The sequence below is a fragment of the Sapajus apella genome, unplaced genomic scaffold, assembly GCF_009761245.1.
Source record: "Sapajus apella isolate SASKATOON/1434 unplaced genomic scaffold, GSC_monkey_1.0 scaffold4, whole genome shotgun sequence".
In the NCBI taxonomy this organism is placed as follows: domain Eukaryota; kingdom Metazoa; phylum Chordata; class Mammalia; order Primates; family Cebidae; genus Sapajus; species Sapajus apella.
Window position 1 is genome coordinate 24140090 of NW_022436944.1, and position 16867 is coordinate 24156956.

The following is a 16867-nucleotide window of genomic DNA, read 5'->3' on the forward strand; positions in this document are numbered from 1 at the left end:
GAACTGAGGTATGTGATTGACTTAATACTCTTCACATGAGGCATAACAATTAAAGAAAGAATGGAGGAGTAGGAGGGAATTTATTAGCTGGTGTCTGGACTGCTGGTGGAGTGATCAACATTAAATAGGGTAGTCAGAGAAGGCTTCTCTGAAGAGGTGACATCTAGGCTGACGTCTGAGCTATGTGCCCAGTCATGTGATGGTCTGGGGATGTACACTCCAGGCAGAAAGAATAGCATGTGTTAAGATGCAGTAACAGAAACATGACATCCTTGAGGAACAAGAAAAAAGACAGGTGTGGTTGTAGCACAGTGAGCACATTGAAGTTGAGGTTTAATTTTGAAAGATGATCTGGCAAAGTATTTCCTCATTGCTAAGTCTATACATACAGTTTGGAGTAATCAGTTTTCACAGAATTGGTAATTACTAGAGAGAAGTGACGTCCTCTCTGGGCTTATGATGATCTGGCTGTGACAGGGAAGTGAGGTGTGAGCACCAGGCAATCAGACAGTGGCAGAACTAAATTTGCTCTTACAGGTGCAGAAGGAGCCAATTCTCACTACTGGGAAGACAGAAATGTTAGCAGGTACACACCTGCCATGCTGAGTACCCCATGCTGAATCCTGGACAGCCCCTGTGAAGGACTGGTTCGGCAGGGCTTTTGACACTACCTGTCCCCACTGTGGTCCTGCTTACAGCTTGTGCCCTCAACACTTCCTAGGCAACAGGTTCCAGCTAGGGCCATTTTGTGTATCAAAAATACAAACCTTAGGTATTCACTCTGTCTTGGGGTATTGATCTCTTGTCTCCCTGCCAAGTGCTGAACTGCTCCTTTTGCAAAAGAAATCAAAGAACAATAATAAGCTGTTTTTCATGAACGGAAAATCCTTGAGGACAGGGACCTACTCTACTTTGACTTCCATCTAACTTTGTGCCTAGAAAAAGTGTCAGGCCCAAGGTAGGTGCTCTATAAAATGGGTTGAATGAGTTCACATACACACACACACACTCCAACTAGAATTCATCTTTCCCAAGATAACTGGCATTAATATAGCTTTGCTCAACACCAATTATTGCTCACAAAGAATTAGTTTTCCTCACTGGAACTATTATGGTCATAATAATAATGTTTATTGAGCACTGTGGGCCAGATGTTAAATCATCTCATTTAAAACCCATAATAACCCTATGAGTTATGTACTATCCCATCTTTATCTAAAAGAGAAGAAAAGATGAAGTTTAAAGAGACTTAGTAACTGCTACATGATGGCTAGAGTTGGGCTTTTCATCCCAGGGCAACCTGACCCCAGAACTCTTAGCCGACCTTCTGAAACTCAAGCCAATTTTACATAATAAAATATATTAAAGTTATACCTGAAACAACTGCTACTCTTCTGAATATCACTTTTTCTTTTGTACACTAATCATTGGCATCTACATATTTAAGCATTTCTTAAGGAGCTCATTTTTTCACAATATTGTACATTTAAAATACACTGTGTACATGACAGCTTGCAAATGAGCAGCAGAGAAAGAACAGAAGTTAAATCTATTCTTTGCCCTGAGTCTGTGTTTGCTTTAATTCCAGTTTCCAGTTTTGAAAGCACTTTTTTGTCTATTTTTTCTTTGTACTGATAGTTTAATTATTTATTTTGTGATAAAACAATGAGCATTGTGACAATTTTACTGCAGTAAACATTCTTTGTCTGAGTCTAGGTTTCCTAGAAATTATAGTCTGAGGCAAAATGTACATTCTAAAGCTTTACTAGAGGGGTGCAAACCAAAGGGAGCAGAAGAGAATGGAGCCAGGCCAATGAGGCAGGAAGGCAGGGAAGCAAAGAGAAGATGTCTTATTACTGATCTGGACTTGCTTCCCTAGAAAGCGCTATTGGTTGCTCTGTCTCCTGGAAGTTTCCATAGAGGCCACATGGAAACATTTCTTGGAAGAATCCTTTGGGGGAGAAGAAAAGGAATAATTTATCTGTGGGTTATCACCTATCCTCTGCCTCTCAGTAGTTAAAAATTTGCTTTACTGGGGCTGGGTGCTGTGGCTCACACCTGTAATCCTAGCACTCTGGGAGGTGGGCAGATCACTTGAGGCCAGCAATTGGAGGCCAGCCTGGGCAACATGGCGAAACTCCATCTCTACTAAAAATATAAAAATTATCTGGGCGTAGTGGTGGAACCTGTAATCCCAGGTACTTGGGATGTCAAGGCACAAGAATCTGAACCTGGGAGGCAGAGGTTGCAATGAGCCAAGATCATGCCACTGCACTCCAACCTGAGTGACAGAGTGAGACTATGTCTCAAAAAAAATTTTTTTTTGGGGGGGTGTTTCACTGGGTATTAACTTTTAGCATTGTTATCTGGCCTCTCGTAGGAGTCTCAGAACACAGGGTAAGTCACTGAGGAGGCATAAGCAAGGGACAGTTCCTTTCTGCCTGCAGCCTGGGGTCTTGAAGCCCTATCAAGCCAGTGTGCCCCCAGTGGTCTTGTTGTGTCTTGCACCTGGTGACAGGGAGGGCACAGGGTAGGAGGGAAGAGGCCTGTGGTGTGAGACAGGAGGTCGTGTGATCTTGGGCTGTGCCATAGAAGACCTGGGACACCTGGAGCAGCGGGCAATAGGCCCAGCTGGCTAAGCAGGAAGAGCACTACAACAGCATGGCTTCTGCAGTGAGGGAGTTCTAAGAGCTTCTCCACAACAGTGACCAAAACCACCTCTCTGCCGCTCAAAAGAAGGTGATCTTTTTGGAGGGTCATTCGTAGCACTGAGCAAAAAACCATACTGAGGATCAATAAGCTCGAACTGTCAGAATGTTTTCATCACATGTCTCCTGGTGCACACACAGGAGATTTTTCTTCTGTGACTATCTGTAAGTATAGTCTCTGTAAGTGCACACTTCTAAATAATAGCTTTAAATGGCTGCTTGTCAGTAAGTTTGGTTCTTTTCTTTTCTCATAAATATGTATAAAACTCATCTATCCATCCATAAATTCAGCCTGGGGGAAAGTATCATTGAGTATCCCTATCACAATTGCCTCCTTGTTGAACTGGTAATAGATGTTTCTTAGCAAACTCACAGGGAAACTAAAACTAAGCATTAAATGCTCAGAGATATTTTAAACTTGGAGAGGCTATTTAAATCCACGTTACTTTTAAAACCAAATTTTCCATCGTTTCCAGGAGAGGGCACAAATTCATCTTATTCTTAGTGCTTTTCACCACCTTTCTTGACTTCACCCCACACGCACGCGTGCGTGCGCGCGCACACACACACACACACACACACACTCATACAAACATGAACACTCTCTCTCTTATTTTATAAAATGACTGGTTATCTGTTATTCAGTTTATGCAGCCATTTCAGAACCTATGCAAAGCAACTTTGAACAGGCTCTTCATCCCGCTGCAAGATCCAGAATGTCAACTGGGGCTTCTTGAGGTTCCCAAGTAGAGCTGGGTCCACTAGTGCTAAATCCATATGGCTTTAATTTACAGTCCAGTCCCTATATCATTTTTTCCAATTGCTTATGGCATTGGTGAACCAACAGCAGTAATAGGAGACACATTTTCTGTAGAGAATTTTAAAACAATAATAAAATGGACGAAAAGCTGGTTTGATTTTTCTGTATTCACACATTGGCAGTTCTACACAATGTCAAATACTCTCCCCGTCCCTGTTAAATCTTTTGTTGGTCTGCAAAAAATTTATGTGGTTATTATTCAATTTTGTAATACGTAAAATCAGCAATGTTACTGCTTATCTCTTAAACACATTTTCTCCTTTAATAATAACTTCTATGCAGGTGTTAACTCACAGAAGTCTTGACATAAATGGACTTATCTACATGCTCTTGTTTGAGAGTGAAGTTCTGGATGGTCAGAATCATTCACATTTGTGCTTGCTTTGGGTACACTTCATGCTCCAACCCATGTGGAAGTATCTGCTTCTGCATTTAAACATTGGATTTGGAATAAGCAATGACAGTAGAGCAATTGTGACAGAATTTGGGCTACCTCCATTCTCTCTCATTCAATTTAGCTCTCTCATAAAAATGCACTTGGTGTTTTTATTCATAATTAAAATTTAATAAAGCAGTGTAAACCAAAAGGTATAATCTTTTTTTGGTAACTGCAAGTTTATTTCACATGTGCAATATTTTACACCTTTGAATAATATCTTTAAAAATTGAAATTGATGTCTTCTTCATTGTTCTTTTTCTTATGTAATTACTATTGTGCTGTAATGTTATTCTTTTTATGGAGGCCTAATATGTAGGCATATGTCTTTTCTCTTTTGTTTGAAAAACATTAATGTAATTAAAAGTATTAGTCCATTACTTCCTCCTGTTTTGATACTATATAATGTATTTTATTATTTTAGTTTTCATTTTTATTGGCATTATTACATGTACAAAGTTCAATAAAATAAAAATCTCACCATGTTTCTTTTCAGTCCATTTTTATTTTTATTCATTTCATTATTACTACCAAAAATAATGCTGTATGGAGTAGTGGAGTATTTAAAAATGATCTGCTTCATACACCAGTCACACAAGGCACACCCTGCTTCCTTGCAGATCCTCAGGAGCTGCCCTGCCTGAGAATACTGCCCCCTGCTGCTTGGTGTGAATTCACCCATGAGGCTTATAAACCAAGAATTAACCCTCACTCTACCTTAAACTTGCTCTTTTATTCAGAGAGATACGTCTAACTACAGTGTCAGTTTCGTCTTGGTTCACACAGATCCCTGGGAACACAGTGAGCAATCAACACATTTTTGTTGAATGAAAGAAGAAATGTGATGTTACTCTGCACATATTGGAGAGTATTTATGTCCACGTGTGGGTGTTTACAGCACAAAATAGGAGGCCTGTCAAGAGTGAACATCACATATTTTACTTTTCTTGCACCCCCCTCCCCACTCCCCAGCTGTGGCCAGAGACTCTACAGACAATTTGCAAGCTAACTAACAAATTGACTTAGGTCAGAACTCAAAATACTATTCCAAAAATATTAAGAATGGCCAAGGAGCTAAAATTCAATCAAATAAAATCCCATTTTTAATCTTTTATTAGCATACTAGTTTTTTGTATGGGGGAGGAGAGGTTACTCATTCAAAAATAAAATTCTCAACTTATTACAAGATACTATAACTGATACTAATCTTTGCCAACTGTTAATAACTTCTTTCTCATTCATATAATCTAATATATATTAGAATTACAAAACATAATTACCATTATATTTGAAGTAGGAAAGGTGGGGGAAATGTAGCTTTTTAATTAAAGACTCTGAGCAACTCACCTAAGATAGCCTTTCAAAGATATAAAACATTAAAGAGCCAAAAGCTTACACAGTCCAGCCTGAGTGTGTAAATAAAGAAGGCAGTGCCCAGAGAGTATAGAGTTGTCGAGTCTCACAGAGTGAGGGTACAGCCAGGACCAGAAGCCTGCAATCCCAACTTCTACCCCAGTCTCTCAACCTACATGGCACAACTTCCAATGTAGAAGAAAACTACTCTATTTGTGTTTGTTGTATCAAATTGTTTAAAGTATTTAAGATACATGCTTTAGATATCATTACACTGGCAGATAACAATATACTGAGTAATAAGAATTTGAAGATGATTTATAGAATCACTGATTATAACACATACATTAACAAGAGAGAATGAATAAATATTTATTCTCTACCACGCCCATGACACATGGCTATTCCCTACAGGACTACTGAATGAACAAATAATAGCACGCACTTACATAACGCTCACCATAAGCCAGTCTGGTCTAAGTGCTTTACATTCATTAAGACTTTTAATCTTCACAACAACTCTATGAATATCTGTTATTATCACCATCCCCATTTTACAGATAAGGAAATTGAGGCACAGAGAACTTCACCAAGATCAGGCAGCCAGCAAGCAGAACTCTACTACTTTGGTCATCTGACTCCGATCTACCTCCCATCTTAAGGAACAGAAACATAGGAAAAGGTGAATGGTAATGCAGATTTAAACAACAGTTAACGACGACTATAATGTCCACAAGGCAATATCCAAGAGGCAAGTGAATGGTATCAGTCAGAGCTCTTTGAGTGCAAGCACCAGAAACTAAATTTGAAATTGCTTGCTATCTCAAAAGCTATTTATTTACTGGCATTCATAGACGGCATTAGAGGCTGAATTTTGCTCCTCAAAATTCGGTGTTGAAGTCCTAACTCCCAGTACCCCAAATATAACCATATTTGGACATAGGGCCTTTAAAGAGCTAACTGGGGTAAATTGAGGTCATTTGGATAGATCCCGATCTTATCTAACTGGTGTCCCTATAAGAAAGTGAGATTAGAACAAAAACACATAGGGAGAGCCGTGTGAAGATGCAGAGAGGAGGGCTATATGCAAGCAAGAAGAGAGTTCCCAGAGTGAAACCAACCCCCATGACACCTGGATCTCAGACTTCTAGTCTCCAAAGTCAAGAGGAATTAAATTCCCATTTTTAGCCACCCAGTCTGTGATACTTTGTTAATGCAGCCCGAGCAGAGTAAAATAGACGAATGCTGGGTATTTCGCAGAATTAAAGAGTTACAGGAAACAGTTAGAGCCAGGATTCTCGAGGACTAGAACAAGGAACTCAACACCTGCAGGATACACACACTATCCTCCCCACACTTCCAGCTTCAGGATTTAAAAATGCCAAGGATGGCCTCAGTTGATCCAGTTGAGGTCATATGCTCAGCCCTAAGCCAATTATTTAATTCTCCTGTTTCAGTGAGGCATCTCCACCATCCTTGGCTGGTCTGTGTCCCCAGAGCCTCTTGTGGTTCAGTTTCTCTAGAGAGTAAACCTGGCTTCTGCTAGGACAGGAGACAGGCTGCTGAGAGATGAGGAAGGAATCCAGAGGTCTGACTGTTTTCTCCAAAGACTTTCCATAAGCCTCCTGTTTTCAGCTCTGCCTCTTACCTTTTGTTTCAGAAGAATCTGGTGCCTCCAATTCTGAGGCCTTTCTGGGGTGCTGTGCCATGAACTGCCTTCCTTCTTAAGCTCCCCATCTGCTGATACTCAAGTTTCAGCCCCTGTCCACATCCACTTCCAAAAATGAGATGACATGGACTTTTTACCTATCCCTTCTGTCTTGTGGACTTGGGCTTTTTTTGGCCTTTTTGCTGTCATTTTAGTAGCATTTTGAAAGAGATCAAAGAAAAACACAGGTTTTTAAACTGCAATGTTTAACCACAAGTCTCTTTTGGGGATTTTCAGATAATCCTCTGGGAAGGTGCCACAGTGGCTTCCTGGCTTGAGAAGGTGGCAGTAGTGCAGAGGACAGAGAGGAGAAGCACACTAGGAAGAGAAGAGTAGGCAGGCTCTGGCCTCCACCCCTATATCAAGCAGAAAATCTCTGCTTTTTATGTTTTATATACTGGCCTTCTAAAGTTTCATTTGAAGAAAGAGACTTAAACTAAAAATAGAAAAAACCACTGTGCAATACCAGACTGCCTCCTACATATTTTAAAAAGCTTAAATCATGGTGTACATACTTTTTTGTATTGTTTTTTTTTTTTTCATTAGATTGTGTTACAAACATGTTTCCATATTTCTTGGCTTTTTCATCAGTTTCTTAACCCAGTACCTGGCACATGAGAGGCCCTTAGTAAACAGTGATTGATTAAATCAATGAATTATATTTAACAGCTGCTTCTAATTTATTTGTAATTACAGAGAATGACCTGTTTCATTCATTCATTTATTCACCCAACACATATTTATTCAGTACCTATTATATGCCAGGCATTGATGGATGGTGCTGAGAATACAAGAATGAAAAAGGCAGACTGTCCTTTCCGCACAGAGCTAAAAGTCTAATGGGGGAATCTGAGAAGTGAGTTAACAATCACAATATGTAAGTATAGAAGCTCTGGAAAACAAAAAGTGCCTACAGGAGCACATCATAGGAGTCCCTAATGCAGACTTCAAAGTTGGGGAAGGCTCCCTGGAGGAAAAGACTTAAGGTGAATCCTAAAAAACTAACAAGACATTTTCTGATTCAGCACATAGGAAATTTGGAAGTTACCACTCTGTCCTAATGAGTAAAAAGCTGAACAAACTGAAAAATCAAATTACCCAGGCATGGTGGTGCACACCTGTGGTCCCAGCTACTCAGGAGGCTGAGGCATGAGAAGCACTTGAGCCTGGGAGGTGGAGGTTGTAGTGGGCCAAGATCGCGCCATTGCACTCCAGCCTGGGTGACAGAGCAAGACTCTCTCTCAAAGAAAAAAAAAAAGCCAGTGAAAAATCAACAACTCTTCTTAGCTCTATAAGAGAAGTGATGGCACAGAGCAAATTGCTTCCCTCAAAACTGGGGAGACCAGCAGGCAAATACAGAGAATCACAACTTCTAGAGCAGACACCTCCATGGGAACCAGTGCTGGGGTAGAAAAGTCTGAACTTGTAATTTGAATTGCTGGAGCCAGTTCTGAGATGTGTGAACAAGTCTGAGAGATAAAAACTCCAGGGGAATTGAATCATAGGGAGGCCACCACACTTTTGTGAGTTTTACCTCCAGGAGTACTACCAGGTCTCACAGTGAATATTAGGGAAAAATTCCCTTCTGCTTCTAGCAGTGGGAGGTAAAAAAGAGCCATTCTGAAATATGCTAGAGCATTATGTTCTTAAAAAGGTCTGTCCTCAGGACAAACTATTTAGCCAGACCCTGACCTGCTGGGGTTTTATCAGAGCATAACTGACATAAGGGAAGAGAAATATCCAACTCAAGTCTACTCCAGCCATCCTGTCCTACCTAAGGTAACGTGGGGGAAGGGACTTAGAGGAACATGAAGTTCACAATCCAGAGTAACGGGCTCACTGAAAGACTGAGGCCTCATCATGGGTCTAGAGAACACTTCCCCTTCCCGCAGATCTTACCACCACATTACTAAAGGTCTATTGACAGCAGTTCCTTCTACCCAGGACGCATATCGTATCCTGCTACCCAAAAAAAGGGGAAAAAATTACAAAACAGCAAAAAACCCCGTAGTCTGAAGAGACAGAACAAGTATCAGAACCAGACTCAGATATGGCAAAAATGTTGAAATTATCAAACCAGAAATTTAAAACCACTATGATTAATGTGCCCAGGTTTTAATGGATAAAGTGGACAACATGCAAGGATAGATGAGCAAGGTAAGCAGAGAAATGGAAATTCTAAGAAAGAACCAAAAAGAAAAGCTACAGATCAAAAACATTGTAATAGAAATGAAAAATGTAGGCGGGGCATGGTGACTCATGCCTGTAATCCCAGCACTTTGGGAGGCCAAAGCAGGCAGATCACATGAGCCTAGGAGTTAAAGACCAATTTGGGCAACATGGCAAAACTTCATCTCTATAAAAAATACAAAAATCAGCAGGGTGTGGTGGCATACCTGTAGTCCCAGTTACTTGAGAGGCTAAGAAAGGAGGATCACTTGAGGCTGGGAGGTAGAGGTTGCAGTGAGCCATGTTTGCCTCACTGCACTCCTGCCTGGGTGACAAAGTGAGAACCTGTCTCAAAAATAATAATAATAATAATAATAATAATAATAATAAAGAAATGAAAAATGTCTTTGATGGGCTTATTAGTAGAATGAACATGGCTGAGAAAAGAATCTCTGAGCATAAGGATATCTCAGTAAAAACCTCCCAAACCAATAAGCACAGAGGAAAAAAAGACTTAAACACATACACACACACACACACACACACACACACACAGAACCTCTAAGAACTCTGAATCAATCACAAATGATATAACATATGTGTAATGGACTATCAGAAGGAAAAGAAAGAAAGGAACAGAAGAAATATTTGATACAATAAGGACTAAGAATCTCCCAAAATTAATGTCAGACACCAAACCACAAATCCAGGCATCTTAAAGAACACCAAGCATGATAAATGCCAGAAAAACTACACCTAGTTATATTACTCTCAAAGTACAGAAAATCAATATAAAGAGAAAATTCTAAAAGAAGACAGAGAAAAAACACCTTTCCTATAGAAGAGCAAAGATAAGAATTACATCTGAATTCTCCTCAGAAATCATGTAAGCAAGAAGAAAGTGGAATTAAATATATAAATTATTGAGAGAAAAAAATGCACCAATCTAGCATTTTGTACCATGCGAAATTATCCTCCAAAAATGAAAGGGAAATAAACACTTTCTCAGGTGAACAAACATTAAGGAAATTTGTTGCCAGCAGACCTGCCTTACAAGAAATGTTAAAAGAAGTTCTTTAGAGGGAGAGAAAATGATATAATATAGACAGAAACTCAAATCTACATAAAGAAAGAAAGAACATAAAGGAAGAATTAGTAAAACTAAAACTTTAATTTTCCTTATTTTTAATTGATCTAACAAACAATGGTTTACTCAATAATAATAGCTGCACTGTATTAGATTATGTATCCTTACATATGAATTTTTTTCATATATATTTTCTTATATATGCTTGTATATAACTGAAATGAATGACAGCAATGATACAAGGGATACGAAGGAAGAATCGGGGTTATTTTGTTATAAGATATCATACTATCTGTGAAGCAATGTAGTATTGTTTGTAAGTAGACTTGCATTATTTATAAATAGATATTTCAAACTCTAGGGCAACCACTAAAAACAGTTTTTAAAAAGTACAACTAATTTGCTAACGAGAAAAAAAAATGAAATGATAAAATTCTCAATTAAACCACAAGAGTCAGAATAAGAGTGGAAAACACGGGAACAAAGAACAAGGGCAAGAAATAAAAAATAATAACGAACATCATAGATATTAATCTAACTATATCAATAATCACTTTGAACATCAATGGTCTAATTGCACCATTTAAAAGACAGACAGAAAGGGCATAATAGCTCATGCCTAGAATCCAAGAACTTTGGGAGGCTGAGGCAGGAGGATTGCTTAGGCCAAGAGTTTGAGATCAGCCTAGACAACATAGTGAGACCGCATCTGTACAAAAAAAAATATTTTTTAAATTAGCCGAGCATCATAGTGCATGCCTGTAGTCCTCGTTATTCAGGAGGCTGAGGCAGAAGGATCACTTGAGCTTAGGAGTTTTAGGCTGCAGTGAGCTCTAATTGTGCCACTGCAACCCAGTCTGGGCAACAGAATGAGGCCCTATCTCTTAAATAACGACATAAATTAAAAAACATTAAAAATGGACATTGTCAGAGTGGACCAAAAAAAAAAAAAAAAAAAAAACAAAAAACCAAACTATATGTTATCTACAGTAAACCCACTTTAAATAAAATATACATATAGGTTAAAAATAAATAGATGGAGAATAATATATCATCTAATCAAAGAAAGCAGAAACAGTTATATTAATTTTAGAGCAGACTTCTGAGCAAGAAGAGTTATCAGGGATAAAGAGAGGCATTACAGCCCAGGTGTGGTGGCTCATGCCTGTAATCCCATCACTTTGGGAGGCTAAGGTGAGTGAATCACTTGAGCTCAGGAAACCAGCCTGGGCAACATGGTGAAATCCCATCTCTACTAAAATATACAGAAAATTAGCTGGGCATAATGGTGTGTGCCTGTGGTCCCAGCTACTCAGGAGGCTGGGGTGGGAGGATTATTTAAGCCTGAGGGGCAGAGGTTGCACTGAACCATGATCATGCCTGGGTGACAGAGGAAGACCCGGTCTCAAAAAAAAAAAAAGAAAAAAAAAAAAAGAGAGGCATTACATAATGATAAAGGGGTCAATTCTCCAAGAAGACACAATAATCTTTAATGTTATACACCTAACAACAGAGCATTAAAATACATGAGGCAAAAACTGATAGAACTGCAAGGAGTAATAGGCGAATTCACTATTGTAATTGGGGACTTTAACACCCTTTTATTAAAAATGGGAAGATCCAGGAGGCAGCAAATCAGTGCAGACATAATTGAACTCAATAACACCATCAATCAGCTAGATATAATGAACATTTAAAGACTACTTTATCAAACAGTAGCAGAACACACAATCTTCTCAAGCTCCCCTGGAACATTCACATGGATAGAAGACATTCTGGGCCATGAAACACATCATAACAGATTTTTCAAAAAGATAGAAATCCCAACACTTTGGGAGGCCAAGGTGAGTGGATCACTTGAGGTCAGGAGTTTGAGACCAGCCTGGCCAACACGGTAAAACCCCATCTCCACTAAAAATACAAAATGAGCCAGGTGTGGTGGCGGGCGCCTGTAGTCCCAACTACTCAGGAGGCTGAGGCAGGAGAATCACTTGAACCCAGGAGGTGGAGATTGCAATGAACCAAGATCATGCCACTGCATTCCAGCCTGGGTGACAGAGTGAGACTCTATCTCAAAAAAAAAAAAAAAAAAAAAAAAAAATAGAAATCATACAATGTCTGTCCTCAGATCACAACAGAATTAACCTGGAAACATCAGAATTAACCTGGAAAACAGAAAGATAGCTACAAAGTCCCAAAATACGTGGGAGATTAAACAACATATTTGTAAATAACACATGGATCAAAAAAAGAAATCTCAGGCCAGGCAAGATGGCTCATGCCTGTAATCCCAGCACTTTGGGAGGCTGAGGCGGGTGGATCACCTGAAGTCAGGAGTTTGAGACCAGCATGGCCAACATGGCAAAACCCTGTCTCTACTAAAAATACAAAAATTAGCCAGGTGTGGTGGTGCATGCCTGTAATCCCAGCTACTCGGGAGGCTGAGGCTGGAGACCACTTGAACTCAGAAGGCTATTGCGCCATTGCACCCCAGCCTGGGTGACAAGAGTGAAATGCTGCCTAAAAAAAAAAAAAAGAAATAAGAAAATAAATAAATAAATCTCACGAGACATTTTAAAATATTTCGAACTAAATGAAAATGAAAATGCAACTTATCAAAATCAAAATTTGTGAGAAGTTGCAAAGGCAGTGCCTAAGAGAAATTTATTGCACTGGATGGTTATATCAGAAAAGAAGAAAGACCTAAAATCAATCATCTTAGCTTCTACCTTAGGGAACTATAAAGGGAAAACAAATAAAATCCAAAATAAGCAAAAGAAAAGAAATAATAAAAATTAGAGCAGAAATCAATGAAATTGAAAATAGGAAATCAGTAGAGAAAAATCAATGAAACAAAAAGCCAGTTCTTTGCAAAAATCAATAAAATTGATAAGCCTCTAGCCAAGCTACAAGAAAGAGAAAGAAGACACAAATTACTAATATCAGGAATTAAAGAGAGGACATCACTATAGTTTTCATGGACATTAGAAGAATTAAAAGAATATTATGAACAACTCTTATGTTTGCAAGTTTGATAACCTAGATGAGATGAACCAATTCCTTGAAAGACACAATATGCTACAAGAAGAAATAGACAATCTGAATAGAACTATATCTATTAAGAAATTGAAGCAAAAATTAATAAACTTCCAAAACAGAAACCATCAGGCCTAGACAGGTTTACTGGTGAATTCTATCAAACACTTAAGGAACAAATTATACGAATCCTTTTAAATTTCTTTCAGGAGACAGAGCAGAGGGAATACTTCTGAACTTATTATATGAGGCTAACTTTATCCTAGTACCAAAACCAGACAAAGGTATCATAAGAAATGAAAACTACAGGCCAGGCATGGTGGCTCACACCTATAATCCCAGCACTTTGAGAGACCAAGGTAGGCAGATCACCTGAGGTCAGGAGTTCAAGACCAGCCTGGCCAACATGGCAAAATCCCATCTCTACAAACAATACAAAAATTAGCTGGGCGTGGTAGCACGCGCCTGTAATCCCAGCTACTTGGGAGGCTGAGACAGGAGAATCACTTGAACCTGGGAAGTGGAGGTTACAGTGAGCCGAGATGGCACTACTGCACTCCAGGGTGAGAGAGCAAGACTCCATCTCAGAAAAAAAAAAAAAAAAAAAAAAGAAATGAAAACTATAGACCAATATCTCACATGAACATAGATGCATAAAACCTCAACAAAATATTAGCAAATTGAATCCAACAATGTGTAAAAGACTTACACAATACAACCAAGTAGAGTTCATCCAGGTAGGCAAGGCTGCCTCAACATTTGAAAATCAATTAACCCATTTATGCCTGCGGTTACAATTTTTTGAATTTTTGCAATCAGACCTTAGAGATGACCTTGAGCAGTAGGATAAAAATAACTCCCACATGCTTAGCATTCCAATAATGGAGCACTAGGCATAAATGGGATTGTAATCCACCATATCAACAGGCCAAATTTTAAAAATCACAAAATCATATAAATTGATGCAGAAAAGCATTTAACAAATCTAATACGCACTTATGGCAAACTAGGACTAGAAAGAGAATTTCCTCAACTTAATAAAGATTGTCTATAAAAAACACACAGCTGATATCATACTTGATTATGAGGAACTTGATACATTCTCACTAAGATCAGGAAATAGGCAAGAATAACCCCTCTCATGCCTGCTTTTAACATCATACTGTAAGTCCTAACTAATGCAAGAAGATAAGAATATGATATAAAATGTATACAGATTAGGAAGGTGGAAATAAAACTGTGCTAGATAACATGATTATCTATCAAGCTCTTTCTGCACATGTTTATGTAGAAAACTCAAAAAAATTGACAAAGAAAATCCTCCTAGAACTAGTAAGGGATTATAGAAAGGTTTAGGATACAAAGTTAATATGCAAATGTCAATGACTTTCCTATGTAAGCAATGAACAGGTAAAATTTGAAATTAAAAACATAGTACCATTACATTTGTGCCACCAAATATGAAATATGAAATACTTAGGTATAAATCTAATGAAATGAGAAAAACTACAAAACTCTGATTAAAGAAGTAAAATAATAACTAAATAAATGGAGAGAGATTTCATATTTATGAATAGAATGACTCAATATGGTCAAGATACCTGTTCTTCCCAAGTTGATTTATAGATTCAATGCAGTGACAATCAAAACTCCAGCAAATTATTTTGTGGATATCAACAAACTGATTCTAAAGGCAAAAGACACAAAAGAGCCAACAGAGTATTAAAGGAAAAGAACAAAATTGGAGGACTGACCCTATTCAACTTTAAGACTTACTATAAAGCTACAGTAATCAAGACAATGTGGTGTTGGTGAAAGGACAAACAGGTCAGTGGAATAGAGTAGAAAACCCACAAATGGACTCATAAATATAGTCAACTGATCTTTGACAAAGGAGCAAAGGCAATACAATAGAGAAAGACAGTCTTTTCAACAAATGTTGCTGGAACAACTGGACATTCACAGGCCAGAAAGTGAATCTAGACACGCAGCTTATACCCTTCATGAAAATAAACTCAAAATGGATCATAGACCTAAATGTAAAACACAAAGTTTTAATACTCCTAGAATAAAATGTAAGAGAAAATTTGGATGACCTTGGGTTTGGCATTAACTTTTTAGATATGAAACAAAAGGCACCGTCTATGAGAGAAACAATTGATAAGGTGGACTTCAGTAAAATAAAAATTTCCTGCTCTGACAAGTGACACGCTGGAAGAAAATATTTGCAAAAGCCATCTCTAATAAAGGACATTTTGTTACCCAAAATGTACAAAAAGCCCTTAAAACTCAACAATAGGAAAATTAAGAATCCAATTAAAAAATGGACCAAAGATCTTAACACACACCTCACCAAAGAAGACATGTGGATGGCACTTAACCATACAAAAAGATACTCCACATCATATGTCATCAAGAAAATGAAAATCAAAACAATGAGATACCATCACACACCTGTTAGAATAGCCAAAATCCAGACACTCGCATCAAATGCTGGAAAGGATGTGAGGCAACAGGAACTCTCACTCACTGCTGGTGGGAATAAAATGGTGTAGCCACTTTGGAAGGCAATTTGTCAATTTCTTACAAAACTAACCATACCCTTTGATCCAGCAATAACACTCCTTCGTATTTACCAAAAGGAATTGAAAACTTATATCCACACAAAAACCTGTACATTAAGATTTACAGGAGCTTTATTCATAATTGCCAAAACTTGGAAGCAATGAAGATGGCCTTCAGTAAGCGAATAGATAGGTAAACTGATACTTCCAGATAACAAAACATTATTTAGCATCTAAAAAAAAGGAGCTGTCAAAGCATGAAAATACATGAAGGAAACTCAGATGATTATTACTAAGTGATAAAAGCCAATCTGAAAAGGCTGTTCTGTATGATTCTAACTATATGACATTCTGAAAAAGGAAAAACTATGGAGACAATAAAAAGATCAGTGGTTGCCAGGAATTAGAGGGCAGGAAGAGATGAATAGGCTGAACATGGAAGATTTTTAGGCCAGTGAAGTCACTCTGTATAATACTGTAATGGTGCATCATGTCATCATAAATGTAAACAATTCTATAGAATGTATAGCACCAAGAGTAAGCCCTAATGTAAACAATGGACTATGAGTAATAATGATGTGTTAGTGCAGGTTCATCAATGATAACAAATGTACCACTCTGGCATGGGGATGTTGATAAAGGGGAAGGCTGTGCCTATGGTGGGGAAGGAGGTATGTGGGAAGTCTCTGTAACTTCTGCTCACCTTTGCTGTGAAAGCAACACTATTCTAAAATATAAAGTCTTTTAAAAAACTGTAAAAATAAACAGGATATATCGGTTGTGGAAGGGAAGACAAATGCCCCATACAGAGGGAGCAGAGGGAGCAGCATGTGCATGGGCTGGGGACAGAGGAGGCTGTGTGGCACATTCAAGAACCTGGAAGAGATTCAGGATGACTAGAGGGTGGAGTGCACAAGGAAGAGAATCCAGATCTAAGCCGGATAAGCATTCCAGGCAGGAGCCAGGGAATGAAAGGTCCTGTGAGT

The 16867-nt window shown here is 38.4% G+C and overlaps 1 long non-coding RNA gene across 3 annotated transcripts in view; it reads right to left on the bottom strand.

The window, feature by feature from the left end:
* Window positions 1-16867, bottom strand: part of LOC116540676 — a 56353-nt gene that overhangs the window by 14627 nt on the left and 24859 nt on the right. For all 3 annotated transcript variants that reach the window (XR_004264554.1, XR_004264558.1, XR_004264550.1), the window contains exon 4: window positions 768-831. This is a non-coding gene — a long non-coding RNA (uncharacterized LOC116540676). The remainder of the gene's footprint in view (window positions 1-767; window positions 832-16867) is intronic.